Source organism: Anabrus simplex, chromosome 2, assembly GCF_040414725.1.
Source record: "Anabrus simplex isolate iqAnaSimp1 chromosome 2, ASM4041472v1, whole genome shotgun sequence".
Lineage (NCBI taxonomy): Eukaryota > Metazoa > Arthropoda > Insecta > Orthoptera > Tettigoniidae > Anabrus > Anabrus simplex.
The window spans coordinates 906,540,630-906,556,342 of NC_090266.1; positions in this window are offsets into that span (position 1 = coordinate 906,540,630).

The window sequence follows — 15,713 nt, forward strand, 5'->3', positions numbered from 1 at the left end:
TCTATATCTCAAAACTTTAAAAGTTTACAAATGTAAAAATTGGTATTTAGAATCTTCTTTAAAAATAAGGAAACACGTATTTTTTTATTTTCAGAAAATCCCAATAGGAGGGGTGAAAACGGTGAAAAAGGGGTTGAATGCCTTTAATCAGGATACTGGTACTTATATCTCAGAAACTGTAGGTATTAGAGACCTGAAAATTGGTACTCTTGATCTCTTTTAAAAATAAAGAAACACGTATTTTTTTGTTTTTGGAAAATCCAATTAATGGGAGTGTGAAAAGGGGGGTGAATTTTTAAAATCAGTGTATCTATATCTCAAAACTTTGAACGTTTACAGATGTAAAAATTGGTATTTAGAATCTTCATTAAAAATAAAGAAACATGTATTTTTTGTTTTCGGAAAATACCAATAGGAAAGGTGGAAAGGGGTGAAAAATGGGTTGAATGCATTTAATGAGGATACTTCTATCTCAGGAACTGAATATATTACAGACCTGAAAATTGGTGTTTTGGGTCTCCTTTAAAAATAAAGAAACACGTATTTTTTTGTTTTTGGAAAATGCAATTAATGGGGGGGTGAGAGGGTTGAATTTTTAAAATGAGTGTATCTATATCACAAAACTTTTAAAGTTTATAGATGTAAAACATTAGTATTTAGAATTTCCTTTAAAAATAAAGAAACACGCATATTTTTGTTTTCGGAAAATCCCAATAGGAAGGGTGGGAAAGGGTGAAAATTTGTTGAATGCCTTTAATGAGGCTAATTATATTTCAGAACCTGAAGATATTACAGACCTGAAAATTGGTATTTATGATCTACTTTAAAATAATAAAGAAAGAGGCATTTTTTGTTTTTGGAAAATCCAAATAATGGGGGTGTAAAGGGGAGTGAATTTTTAAAATGAGTGTATCTACATCCTAAAATTTTAAACGTTTACAGATGTGAAAATTGGTATTTAGAATCTCCTTTAAAAATAAAGAAACATGTATTTTTTGTTTTCAGAAAATCACAATAGGAGGGGTGTAAAAGGGTGAATAATGGGTTGAATGCCTTTAATGAGGATACATATATCTCAGAAACTGAAGATATTACAGAACTGAAAATTTGTATATGGGATCTCCTTTAAAAATAAAGAAACACGTATTTTTTTGTTTTTTGGAAAATCCAATTAATGGCGATTAAACAGGAGTGACATATTTGGGTGAATTTTTTGAAAGACAGTATCTACAGAATATCTGAGAAACGTAGAATGTTACAGACGTAAAAAGTGATATTTGGAATCTCCTGCAAATGTAAAGAAACATAGGCGATTTGTTTTTGGAAACTCCTCTTAAGGGGAACTAAAATGGGGGTTAAATTTTTAAATGAGAATTTATACAGTATATCTCAAGAAACTTAACATGTGACAGAAGTGAAAAATGGTATTTTTATCTCTATAAAAATAAGGAAACGTGTATTTTTTGTTTTCGGATACAGCACTTGGGCGCAGGGGGGGGGGTAAAAGTGACTGAAAATGGTGTTGAATTCTTTTAATTAGGCTACTGTTATCTCAAAAATGAAGGTGTTACAGACGTGAAATTTGATATTTGGAATCTGCTTTAAAAGTAAAGAGCACGAATTCTCGGAAAATCCAATGAATGGGAGGGGGGGGGAAGGGGGTGAAAGAATTGAAAACTTAATTGACCTAATTGTATGAGAATACTTACATCTAATAAAAGCTAAAGTTGTTAGGGCCTACAGACGTGAAAATTGGTATTTGGATCTCCTTTAAAGACAAAGAAAAGCCCGTTTTGTGGGGGGGATCATCTTGGGAGGCTTGAGTGAAAAGGAGTTGAATTCCTTTCATGAGGACACATTAATCAAAAACTGAAGAAGTTAAAGTCGTGATAATTGGTATTTAGAAGATCCTTTACTATTAAAGAAACAAGTATTTTTGCCGGAAAATGCACTTGGGGGGGGATGGGAGGAGTGTGAATGTGAAAAAAAGTGAATTATTTTAATCTGAAAACTGAAGGTAATAGACGTAAACAATGGTGTTTGGAATCTCCTTTAAACATAAAGAAACACTCCTTCTTTTAGGTTTTTTTTGGGAGGGGGTAAATAAACTTAACGGCGGTGGGGTGTAAAAAGAGTTGAGACCAATTGATTTTACTGTTCATAATGTATTTATAAGGAGCCTCCGTTGCTCAGGCGGCAGCGCGGCGGCCTCTCACAGCTGGGTTCCGTGGTTCAAATCCTGGTCTCTCCATGTGACATTCGTGCTGGACAAAACGGAGGTGGGACAGGTTTTTCTCCGGATATTCTGGTTTTCCCTGTCATCATTCATTCCAGCAACACTGTCCAATATAATTTCATTTCATTCGTCATCCATTAATCATTGCCCCAGAGGAGTGCGACAGGTTTCGGCTGCCGGCACAATTCCTATTGTCGCCGCTATATGGGGGCTTTATTCATTCCATTCCTGACCCTGTCGAATGACTGGAAACAGGCTGTAGATTTTCGATGTACTTATTCTGATCATAAACCGATCATTTTTAATCTTTCCTGGGTTCGTTTTCAAGAGCCATCTTTCCCTTCGGAGAACGTTCTTAGATTACAGTACCTTCTCCTGGCATATAAATAAAATTTTAAACACATTTGAAATAAACGATAGGAATGAGATTGACCGTCCAGTTTTTCACCTCTATAATAAGGTCAATAATCCACTGAAGTATGTTATTCGTATGGCCAGAAATCCCCCACACTTGCCTACGCGCGACAATGGTGCTGGTCACATTCTCAACAATGACAATGGCAGCAGATGTAATTTACCGCCAAGTAGCGGTCTTGCATCTTGCTGTTGGGTCCAGAACATCTATAATAATAATAATAATAATAATAATAATAATAATAATAATAATAATAATAATAATAATAATAATAATAATAATAATAATGTTCTGGACCGTCGTCAAATGTGGGGACCGCGCTGGAAACGGGTCCTGGACGGGTAATGACTACTATTGCAGTCTGGCCGCGGGTTCAGTACCGCCAAGGCACCCAGGATCTCCTCAAGGATTTGATCCATATTAAAAATGCTTATAGGAAAAAATGGCAAAGTTTTAGGGAGCCAACTGATGGGTGGAATACCTGGACCTAGCCCGGGAAGTACGAAATCGATTGCTGGAAATAAAAATTGAAAATGGGAGGAACTTTGCCGTAATCTCTCAGAAAACGAGTCAGATTGCGAATTTCGGCGGATTATATATCAAAAACAATATGCATTCAATTATAAATTTCAGTATAATACCGTAGCGAAGCACGGGTATCTTGCTAGTCTATATATATATAAAGTAACTTGTCCTGACTGACTGACTGATTCATCATCGCCGAGCCAAAACTACTGGACATAAATGAATGAAATTTTGAGGATATATTCATATTAAGATGTAGGTGCTCGCTAAGAGAGGATTTTTGGATATTCCGTCGCTAAGGGGGTGAAGAGGGGGTGTGAAATTTTAAAATGAGTGTATCTATATCTCAAAACTTTATAAGTTTACACATGTGAAAATTGGTATTTAGAATCTTCTTTAAAAATAAGGAAACCCGTATTTTTTTTATTTTCAGAAAATCCCAATAGGATGGGTGAAAGAGGGTAAAAAAGGGGTTGAATGCCATTTAATCAGGATACCGGTACTTATATCTCAAAAACCGCAGACATTACAGACCTGAAAATTGGAACTTTTGTTCGCTTTTAAAAATTAAGAAACACGTATTTTTTTGTTTTTGGAAAATCCAATTAATAGGAGGGTGAAAAGGGTGGTTAATTTTTTAAATGAGTGCATCTATATCTCAAAACTTTTAAAGTTTACAGATGTAAAAATTGGTATTTAGAATGTTCATTAAAAATAAAGAAACACGTATTTCTTTGTTTTCGGAAAATCCCAATAGGAGGGGTAAAAAGAGGTGAAAAAAGGGTTGAATGCCTTTAAAGAGAATGCTTATATCTCAGAAACTGAAGATATTACAGACTTGAAATTTGGTGTTTGGGATCTCCTTTAAAAATAAAGAAACACGTATTTTTTGTTTTTGGAAAATACAATTCATGGTGGGGCTGAAAAGGGGGTGAAATTTTAAAATGAGTGTATCTATATCTCAAAACTTTTAAAGCTTATAGATGTAAAATTTGGTATTTAGAATCTCCTTTAAAAATAAAGAAACACATATTTTTTTGTTTTCGGAAAATCCCAATAGGAAGGGTGGAAAAGGGTGAAAAACGGGTTGAATGCCTTTAATGTAGCTACTTATATTTCAGAACCTGAAGATATTACAGACCTGAAAACTGGTGTTTGGAATCTCCTTTAAAAATGAAGAAACACGTATTTTTTTAGTTTCGGAAAACCCAATTAATGGGGGGGGGTGAAAAGAGGGCTTATTTTTAAAATGAGTGTATCTATATCTCAAAACTTTTAAAGTTTATAGATTAAAAATTGGTATTTAGAATCTCCTTTAAAAATAAAGAAACATGTATTTTTTGTTTTCGGAAAATCCCAATAGGAAGGGTGGAAAAGGGTGAAAAAAAAGATTGAATGCCTTTAATGAGGCTAACTATATTTCAGAACCTGGAGATATTACAGACCTGAAAATTGGTATTTGGGATCTACTTTAAAACTAAAGAAGCAGGTATTTTTTCGTTTATGGAAAATCCAAATATGGGGGGTGAAAAGGGGGGGTGAATTTTTAAAATAAGTGTGTCTACATATTAAAACTTTAAAAGTTTACAGATGTAAAAATTGGTATTTAGAATCTCCCTTAAAAATGAAGGAAAACGTCTTTTTTTCTTTTCTGTAAATCCCAATAGGATGGGTTTAAAAGGGTGAATAATAGGTTGAATGCATTTAATGAGGATACATATATCTCAGAAACTGAAGATATTACAGAACTGAAAATTTGTATATGGGATCTCCTTTAAAAACAAAGAAACACGTATTTTTTTGCTTTTGGTAAATCCAATTAATGGCGGTTGAACAGGAGTGACAAATTGGGGTGAATTGTTTGAAAGACTATATCTACAGAATATCTGAGAAACGTAAATTGTTGCAGACGTAAAAAGTGTGTATTTAGAATCTCCTGTAAATGTAAAGAAACATAGGTGATTTGTATTTGGAAACTCCACTTAAGGGGAACTAAAAGTGGTGAAATTTTAAAATGAGAATTTCTACAGTATATCTCAAAAAAGTTAACATGTTACAGAATTGAAAAATTGTATTCTTTATGTTATTAAAAATAAAGAAACATGTATTTTTAGTTTTCGGAAATACCACTTGGGTGGAGGGGGGGGGGTAAAATTGACTGAAGATAGTGTTGATTTATTTTAATTAGGCTACTGATATCTCAAAAATGAAGATGTTACAGACGTGAAATTTGATGTTTTGAATCTGCTTTAAAAAGTAAAGAAACACGTAATTTCTGAAAATCCAATGAGGGGGTGGGGTGAAATTATTGAAAAATTAATAGACTTAATTGTATGAGAATACTTACATCTAATAAAAACTATATTTGTTACAGGCGTGAAAATTTGTATTTGGATCTCCTTTAAAATCAAAGAAAAACGCGTTTTGGGGGGGAATAATCTTGGAGGGGGCGGGAGTGAAAAGGAGTTGAGTTCCTTTCATGAGGACACATAAATCAAAAACTGAAGAAGTTAGAGTCGTGATAATTGGTATTTAGAAGATACTTTACAATTAAAGAAACGAGTTTGTTGCAGGAAAATTCACTTAGGGGGGGGGGGGGTGGAGTGTGAAAGATGTGAAAATATTGAATTATTTTTATGGGGATACTTATATCTCAAAACTGAAGGTTATAGACGTGAACAATGGAGTTTGGAATCTCTTTTAAACATAAAGAAACACGCCTTCTTTTCTTTTTTGCGTGGGGGTGGATGAAACTAACGACGGTGGGGTGTAAAAGGAGGTTAGACCAATTGATTTTACTGTATATTCATTCCATTCCTGACCCTGTCGAATGACTGGAAACAGGCTGTGGATTTTCGGTGTACTTATTCTGAGCATAAACCGATCATTTTTAATCTTTCCTGGGTTCGTTTTCAAGAGCCATCTTTTCCTTCGGAGAACGTTCTTTGATTACAGTAGATTCTCCTGGCATATAAATAAAAATTAAAAACATTTGAAATAAACGATAGGAATGAGATTGACTGTCCAATTGTTCACCTCTATAATAAGGTCAATAATGCACGGAAGTATGTCATTCGTATCGCCAGAATTTCCGCGTACTTGCCTACGCGCTACATAGGTGCTGGTCACAATGTCAAAAATGACAATGGCAGCAGATGGAATTTACCGCCAATTAGCGGTCTAGCATCTTGCTGTGGGGTCCAGAACATCTATAATAATAATAATAATAATAATAATAATAATAATAATAATAATAATAATAATAATAATAATAATAATAATAATAATAATAATAATAATAATAATAATAATAATAATAATAATAATAATAATAATAATAATAATAATAATAATAATAATAATAATAATAATAATAATAATAATAATAATATTCTGGACCGTCGTCAAATGTGCGGACCGCGCTGGAAACGGTTCTGGACGGGTAATGACTACAAATGCAGTCCGGCCGCGGGTTCAGTACTGCCAAGGCACCCAAGAAGACACCACGCCGAATCTCCTCAAGAATTTGATCCATATTAAAAATGCTTATAGGAAAAGATGGCAAACTTTTAGGGACCGAACTGACCGGGTAGAATACATGGTCCTAGCCCGGGAAGTACGAAATCGATTGCTGGAAAGGAAGATTGAAAAATTGGAGGGAACTTGCCGTAATCTCTCAGAAAACGAGTCAGATCTCGAATTTTGACGGATTATATATAAATCGATATCCATTCAATTATAAATTTCAGTATAATACCGTAGCGAAGCACGGGTATCTTGCTAGTTATATATATAAGAAAACATAAAGGTCAATAATACTCCCGTGAGAAATTCCCCTCTTAATTATTACAGGGTCAGATGAAGCTTCGTCCACTCTAATTCTCTGAAATCTATTTTCTAGAAATACATCCATCCATTCAGTCACCATTTTGTCTAGTCCAATTGCATTCATATTTGCCAGTAGTCTACCATGATCCACCCTATGAAATGCCTTAGACAGGTAAATTGCGATACAGTCCATTTGACCTCCTCTTACTGGAATTCTACAAGTTGAGCTTCAGTGGAATAACCTTTCCTAAACCATCGAAACAGTTATTAATTTCGCAAACTTGTTTAATGTAATCAAAAATAATGCTTCCCAAAGCTTACAGGCAATGCATGTCAAACTGACTGGTCTTTAATTTTCAGTTTTATGTCTATCACCCTTTCCTTTGTACACAGGGACAACTATAGCAACTCTCCGTTCATTTGGTATAGCGCTTTCATACAAACAATGACCAAATAAGTACTTTAGATATGGTACTATATCCCAACCCATTGGCTTTAGTATATCCCCAGAAAACGTATCAATTCCAGCTGCTTTTCTAGTTTTCAACTTTTGTATCTTATTGTAAATGTCATTGTTATCATAGGTAAAATTTAATACTTCTTTAGCATTAGTTACTTCATCTATCTGGACATTATCCTTGTAACCAACAATCTTTACATGCTGCTGACTGAATACTTCTGCCTTTTGAAGATCCTCACATACACACTCAGCCTTGTTCATTAATGATTCCTGGAATGTCCTTCTTGGAACCTGTTTCTGCCTTAAAGTATTTGTATATACCATTCCACTTTTCACTAAAATTTGTATGACTGCTAATTATGCTTGCCATCATGTTATCCTTAGATGACTTCTCTGCTAGATTCAATTTCCTAGAAAGTTCCTTCAATTTCTCCTTACTACCACAGCCATTTCTAAATCTATTTCTTTCCAAGCTGCACCTCTTGCCTAGTCTCTTTATTTCTCTGCTATAATAAAGTGAGCCTTCACCATTCCTTACCACCTTTAAAGGTACAAACATGTTTTCTCATTCCCTCAGCAATTGCTTTAAACCCATCCCAGAGTCTGTTTACATTTTTATTTATCGTTTTCCACGGATCATAGTTACTTTTTAAAACTCCCTCATGCCTGCTTTATCAGCCATGTGGTACTGCCTAATAGTCCTACTTTTAAGACCTTCCTTTCTAACACATTTATTTTTAACCATGACAAAAATAGCTTTCGTGATCACTAACCTCATATATTATTTCGGTTTCTTTATAGAGCTGATCTGGTTTTACCAGCACCACGTCCAGGATATTCTCCACTCTAGTTGGGTCCATCAGTTTCTGAATCAGATGTCCTTCCCATATTAACTTATTTGCCATTTGTTGGTCATGCTTACTGTCGTTGACATTTGGTAAATTGAGATCTCCCGCTACAATCACATTCCTTTCGATGTCGTTTCCCACATAGCTTATAATCTTATCAAATAATTCTGAATCAGCGTCAGCGCTACCCTTTCCCGGTCTGTACAATACAAAGATACGAAGTTGCCTATTATCTTTAGAATTGAGCCTTACACATAGAATTTCATATTTGCCATCTTTAACTTTTTCGTAGCTTACAAATTCTTCTTTCACCACAATGAATGCTCCCCGCCCCCTACCATGCTTATCCTATCTCTACGATACACACTTCAGTTCCGTGAGAAAATTTCTGCATCCATTATATCATTTTTTCTCAGCCGTGATTCAACTCCTATTACAATATCTGGTAAGTATATATCTATTAAATCACTTAATTCCATTCCTGCCTTTACAATACTTCTTCATTTCAGCACTAACATTTTTATGTCATCCCTACATGACTTCCAGATCCCTGTACCCTTATCACCGCTCCCTAGACCACACCTTTTCCCTGAATGTACCCCCCCATAACCCTTCTAAACAAATGTCCCAACTTATACGTACCACTGCGGTTTATGTGCAGACCGTCTGGGTGCAAATCTCTATCTCCTACCCACCCATTAGGATCTAGAAATCTCACTCCCAGTTTCCCATATACCCACGCCATAGTCTCATTAAAATCCCCAATCACCTTCCAGTCAATATCCCTCCTACACAATATTCCACTGATAATAATCTCTGCTTCCTTAAACTTCAACCGTGCTGCATTGACCAGATCCCACACATCCCCAGGTATGTTGGTACTTATACCTGCCTGCCTTACGTTGTTGGTACCAACGTGAAACACTACCACCTTCTCCTTTCCCTCCTCCTTCTCTTCTACTTTCTTCAGCATGTGCCTCAAACCAATTCCTGGATAACACTCTACCCTGGTTCCCTTTCCTCCACACACTTTCCCCACACATTTACAGGCTGCTTTCACTTCATCTTTCCACGAAGGTATTAGCTTTTTCCCATCTTTATATACAGTTGTTCCTAGGCATTCGCTAGCTGTTTCTACTACAGCGTCCCTGTATACATTTATTCTCTTTCTATATACAGTACCTGCTTACTGTCTATAATTTGGAACTTTTCACGAACCATATCAACGTATTTCTGTCTAATTTCTACGTTTTGGAGCTTCTCTATCCTTATCCGTCTGTAGATAGATTTCACTTTCTCTATCCTAAGCCTAGAGATAATTAGTTCACAACAGATTAGATAGTAGTCTGTATCATCAAAATATCCCCTGAATACCAGCACATTCCTAACCGATTTCCTGAATTCAAAATCGGTTATACATGTTGTTTATTATCGATCTGGTCCTTCCCCCCACATGTGTAGCGGTGAATAGCCTTATGTCTGAAGAATGTATACGTAACTGCTAATCCCATGCTGACACATGAGTCCAGTAAGCACTTCCCATTACTATTAGCTTCCATATCTTCCCCACATTTATCCAACACTTTCTCATATCCTTCATTTCTATTTCCAACTCTGAACTTGAATCGCCCATTAACACTATCCTAACCTTGATTTCGACCCTGATTACGATGACACTCAGTTATTCATAAATTTTGTCAACGTCCTCCTTTTCTGCACCCTCACCTGTTGAATAGACTGTGACTATTCTCGTCCTAATTCCTCCAGCTACTAAATTTACTCACATCATCCGCTCATTTACGTGCCTAAAAGAAACTATAAGTGGCGATCAAAAAGTTTCCGCTCGACGGCCATACAGTCCTGAATCGGGATGCCAATCAGGCAAAATCGCCTTGAGCATTGAGGCACTCATCTCACTGACGCAGCAGGTTGTAGATCCCCGTGTGGTAAAACACCGTAACCGCCTGCTGCACATTCTCGTCCAACAAGAAGCGTCCACCCTTCAAGGATAATGTGTTGGACGCTACCGAAGCAAAAGTCGAAATCCATTGCTATCACACGAATGGCTATACGCCGGTCCGTTCCAATCGCCTCATCCACCGCCCGTTTGTTGTTGTTCGTAATGATGAGGCTGACCCAGATCGACCGACGTATTGTGTCGAAACGCGACCAGCTCGGAACTTGGTGCGCCATTATACAGCGGTGGTTTTCGACAGGCATTCAGCCCCATACACAGTCTTCATTCTCCGATGGATGTCCACCGGTGTTAGTCCTTCTGGAGCCAAGAATAGATTAACAGCACATTGGCCCTGTTTGGACGCATTTGGTAACAACGTCGCCATAGTTCACATGGACGCATTTAACGCACGCATCTCGGCACGACACGACGGCCACACTACGTTGCATGTCCCCTGTAACAACGCCCTCAAACGGAAATATTTTGATGACGCCTTATATGTTGCGTGCAGTAGTATTTCTGATGAGCAGTTCTACATTACATTCCGCCCTTGCCTTTTTAACTCCCGTCAAAATCATGACATGACCCCCTTCCTCGTTACCTCCTCTTACCCAAGTATCATCAAGTCCTAACACATTCAGAGGCATCCTCTTTGCTGACTCAGCCAGTTCTTATTTCTTTCTTCCCTAAGCCCAATTGATATTGATAGCACACCATCGAATTCAATTTTGTTCGCTAAGTTGTTTCCAAGGTGTCCAAGGTGTCTAAGGAAACATGCCTGTCAAATTAAAGTCAGACTCCGCTACTCCCATAGGTTCGAGGCTTGCTTTAAACGTTCTCAGCTCGGTAAATTCTGTGAAACGGGTAGGTGCACTATTTACACATAATCCCAGTGAGGATCTCTCCTCTAACGGCGTACGGAAGGTAAAAAATCTTAGCACTCCGTCTGTTTATTGTTGGTATGTTAAGGGTTTCTGGAGGTGCAGTCAGTGTCATCCGACAAAATTTAATTAACTCCGCCATAGTTACCGTCCAGTAGAATTCCGTTTTCGTTGCTAGACAGTATAATATTTTCAATGTTTTTTATTTTGCAATTCGTTTTACGTCGCATCGGTCTTATGGCGACGATGGGATTGCGTAGGAAGTGACCGTGGTTTTAATTAAGGTACTGCCCCATAATTTCCCTGATGTGAAAACGATAAACCTTAGGAAATCGTATTCAGGGCTCTCAACAATTGGGTTCGAACCCACCATCTTTCGATTCCAACTGTACAGCTACGTGAGCCAAACTGCGTAGACAGCTTGCTCGGTAGCAGCACAATTACTATGTCGAAATTGCAAGCAAGCCGTCTAGACGGCACCATTTCACAATGTCAGCAGATTAGTTGCTGAGATTATCCTGAAATTCCATAGCCTATTTCCAGTCATTCGATTGGGTCAGGAATAGAATGAATGAAGCTCCCTTCTAGTGGTGAGGGTAGGAACTGTGCCTGATGCCGAAACCTGTCACACTCCTCTGGGCCGATGATCAGTGACTGACAGATGAAATTAAATAATGTTGGAGAGTGTTGCTGGAATGAATGATGACAGGGAAAAGCGGAGTACCCGGAGGAAACCCTGTCCCGCTTCCGCTTTGTCCAGCACAAATCTCACATGGAATGACCGGGATTTGAACCACGGGACTCGCGGTGAGAGGTCGGCACGCTGCCGTCTGGGCCACGGAGGTTCTCTGAGATTATATTATTATTATTATTATTATTATTATTATTATTATTATTATTATTATTATTATTATTATTATTCTTGAATGGTCCCTTTTGGAACACACGAAGCTTTATGATTTCATTTGCGGAGGATCCAGGATGCTTTCATCTGTTGACTAAAGATCCTCTTCCTTTCTTCCGTCCACTTGGTAGGGCCTACCTGCTCTTTTTGGTACTTCATTCTCTGGAGTAACTTCCCACTTGTCAATTTACTTTCTATATATATTTCGATTAAAAATTTCTTCGGATTATTATTATTATTATTATTATTATTATTATTATTATTATTATTATTATTATTATTATTATTATTATTATTACCTGTTAATCTATTAATAATTATTATAGCTAAACAATATCAGCTGGAATATTAAAAGTGTTTTGTTAGCCATTTTCTTCGGTGAAATAATTTTAACTTTTAACTGATTCGTAGGGTGGCTTCCGGTAGTCACGCGCTATTTCGTGGATGGTAGGCAACGACTTTTAGTGTTCCTGTAAGTGGTCCTACGAGTCTAATTGTTAGTCACCTGTTCGAAAGAGAACGTTTTGACTGAATTAGCGACTCGAGTATTCGTTTCGTGGTGTTAGGATGGAAGGTACGATATGAATGAATGTTTTTCTTATCCTTCTCATGGATGATTAATGCATGGCCAACCGCAGTGGCGTGAGCCTAATGCATGTAATGTCTTCGCGGCGCGAGAGCCAGGCGGTGTCGTGGACACAACGAAACAGGAAAACCGGAGCATGAACGGATAGAAAGAGTCGCTTGTGAACCTTCGGCGGTTTGCCAGCCAGTACAGGCCAAGCAAAACGCTGGCCACCCTACTCAGAATAATGTGAGTTTATTTGTATCCTAGCATAGAACGTAGACAAAGGGACAAATAAGAAATAAACTTCGTAACTCATCATTCGCTGTCACATGATTATCCATATTTCATCGATTTGTAACTCCTGCTGCATATCCTGTACGTTAGGAGCAGGTAACTTTTAAGTATGAAGATCTATTTTCCAAAAAGCGTTTTATTATGGAGGTGAAAAAACCAAATGTCTAGTGTTATACTTGAATTTCGTATTTTATTTATATATTTATTGGTGACTGGATGAGGAAGAAGACACATTTTAAGTGTAATAAAGAGAAAATAAATATTGGTTTCGTACTCCACTATCGGCAGCCCTGAAGATCGTTTTCTGTGGTTTCCCATTTTCACACCAGGCAAATGGGGCTGTATCTTAATTAAGGCCACGTCCACTTCCTTCCCACTCCTAGGCCATTCCTAACCCATCGTCGCCGTAAGACCTATCTGTGCCGGTGTGAGGTAAAACAAATTGTTAAAAATTAAATAAATATTATAATTATACAGATTTCAAATGTCCCTCTTTTTCTACACACAACACACCACACTATCAACCACCACAGCATCACACCATAGCGAATACATCCCTCCACATAGCGTTGGCATCAGGAAGGGCAACTGGCCGTAAAACACATCAAGTTCCGTCCCAAATCAATTGGGAAAAAGAGCAGGAAGGCGTTCTTTGTATTTATTGGTTTATTATTCCTTCACAGTGTGAAGATGTTCTTGATCCTGTACGTAACCTGCGTCTCTGTAAGCCATACAAGTAGTTGGTGTGACGCAAAACATAAGTGATCATTGCAGAAATACCTGTAGAAACTTGCTGAGCTAAATCAAGTTTAGTCAGATGATTTCACACCTCTGTAGAGCCAATAATAGTATAGTTGTCATATGGAATAATAAATGTTATTGGTTTATACGTCCGACTAACTACTTTTACGGTTTTCGGAGACAACGAGATGCCGGAATTTGGTCCTGCAGGGGTTCTTTTACGTGCCAGTAAATCTGCCGACACGAGGCTGACGTATTTGACCTTCAAATACCTCCGGACTGAGCCAGGATCGATCCTGCCAAGTCTGAGCCACTCAGTCCGGCTGGTCATATGGTGAAGGACGGCATCGTTGAGTATGGTATATAATTATGATTGGGAATTAAATCGTTGATTTTATAAGTATACGTTTCACCGGAAATAAAAATTAGGATTTCCCTCAATTTCATAAAGTTTTTCCAACATTTTTAACAAATTTAACACGCCTTCATGCAACTTCATTCACTAAATCTTATCAAACATGTTAGGCCTACCAATCACCCTACCTTGATGGAGCAATTGGTTTATTATTAGATTGGTAATCGCATGATAGTAGGTTAAATGCAGGCTAGATCAGTAATATTTAAATAAATGTGAGAATTTCGTTTCGTCGGCTTTCGTCACGTTAAGTATCTTCTTTGGACAAAATTACAATACAATGGCATAAATTTAGATTATTTAGAGTTAGTAATAATAATACTTTCATTTATTCTACATCAAGCGTGTATGGCTACTAAATAAGCGTAAATGTAACTGTCTTTTTAATACTTGTATTACTTCGGAGATTTAAAATATGCTGTAAAGCCAGACTGTGAAAACGTAATATATTCACTACTCTGAAATTTACTTATTTGGCGTGTGAAAACCAACATTTATCTCCTATGTAGAATCTGTGTTCTTTCTGTTTCTGTTTCCTCAGCAATATATTATGAATTTATATAAGTTACTATATGCTTTTAAGATATGCAATAGATAGCATAATATTGCGTTTCTCGTCCACTAATTCGCAAAGCTCCTTCCCAGTGATCAAAGTAATTTTTCCACAAATAAATAATAATATTCATCCATGCTGATGCCCATCATGTATTGATGATATGAGTTCACATTGAAAGGTAGCAATCTCACCACAATTTTTAAGGTTAACTCGTTACCTCATTGACGTACTTTCAACCGACTATACAATATTCCGTCATCCTCAGAAACAGACCCGCGGGACACGTGTACTTGATGTCATGTAGCTGTTACCAACAGTTCTTGGACATATATTCCTACAATTGTTTCCCTAAACTATTTATTTCATATTATACGTTTCCCTTGTATTTTTTCCCCTAAATACTTTTCTCCCTCACGAATTCTTTACTGAAATAACTCTTCCCAAAATAATTTAAACTCTCAGACAATAGCATGTATCTTTTCCCTAAATACTTATTCGCGCTTTTTTTGCCATTATTATGATGTTTCATCATAATCATTTATAATAAATAACATTTGTAACGGTAACCATGGACTTGGTTTTAAACAGCGTTTACTACACTCTAAAATATAAAAAAAATCGACCAACCGGGAAGGCGTTGTCCGATTATACGGAAATTACGTTAGCAAAGACATTCGGACCGAAAATGCAAATGAATAAAGTTTCGTGTCCAGTGAATGAATAGCGCGAGCTCCCACGCATCCGAACTGCGCATGCATCAGGTGTATATAAGGCGCGATTCTGAAGTGTTTGCTCAAAGTAGCTGTTGCATTAAACTGTGCTATCTTAACGTCGGCTGTAAGTATGCCACGCCGAAGGATTCGTGCTCATTACGAGCAGATGTCAGAGTTTGAAAGAGGTCGTGCGATCGGATTGAAAGAAGCTGGTTGGTCGAATCGAGCTGTCGCTGGACATTTGGGTCGAAGTGATGCGGTGATCAGGCGATGCTGGCAAGCGTGGGTCAGCAACGGCAGGCATCAGCGTCAGGACGGCAGTGGTCGACCGAGGGCCACAACAGTACGGGCAGACAGAGCGATTGTCAGAAC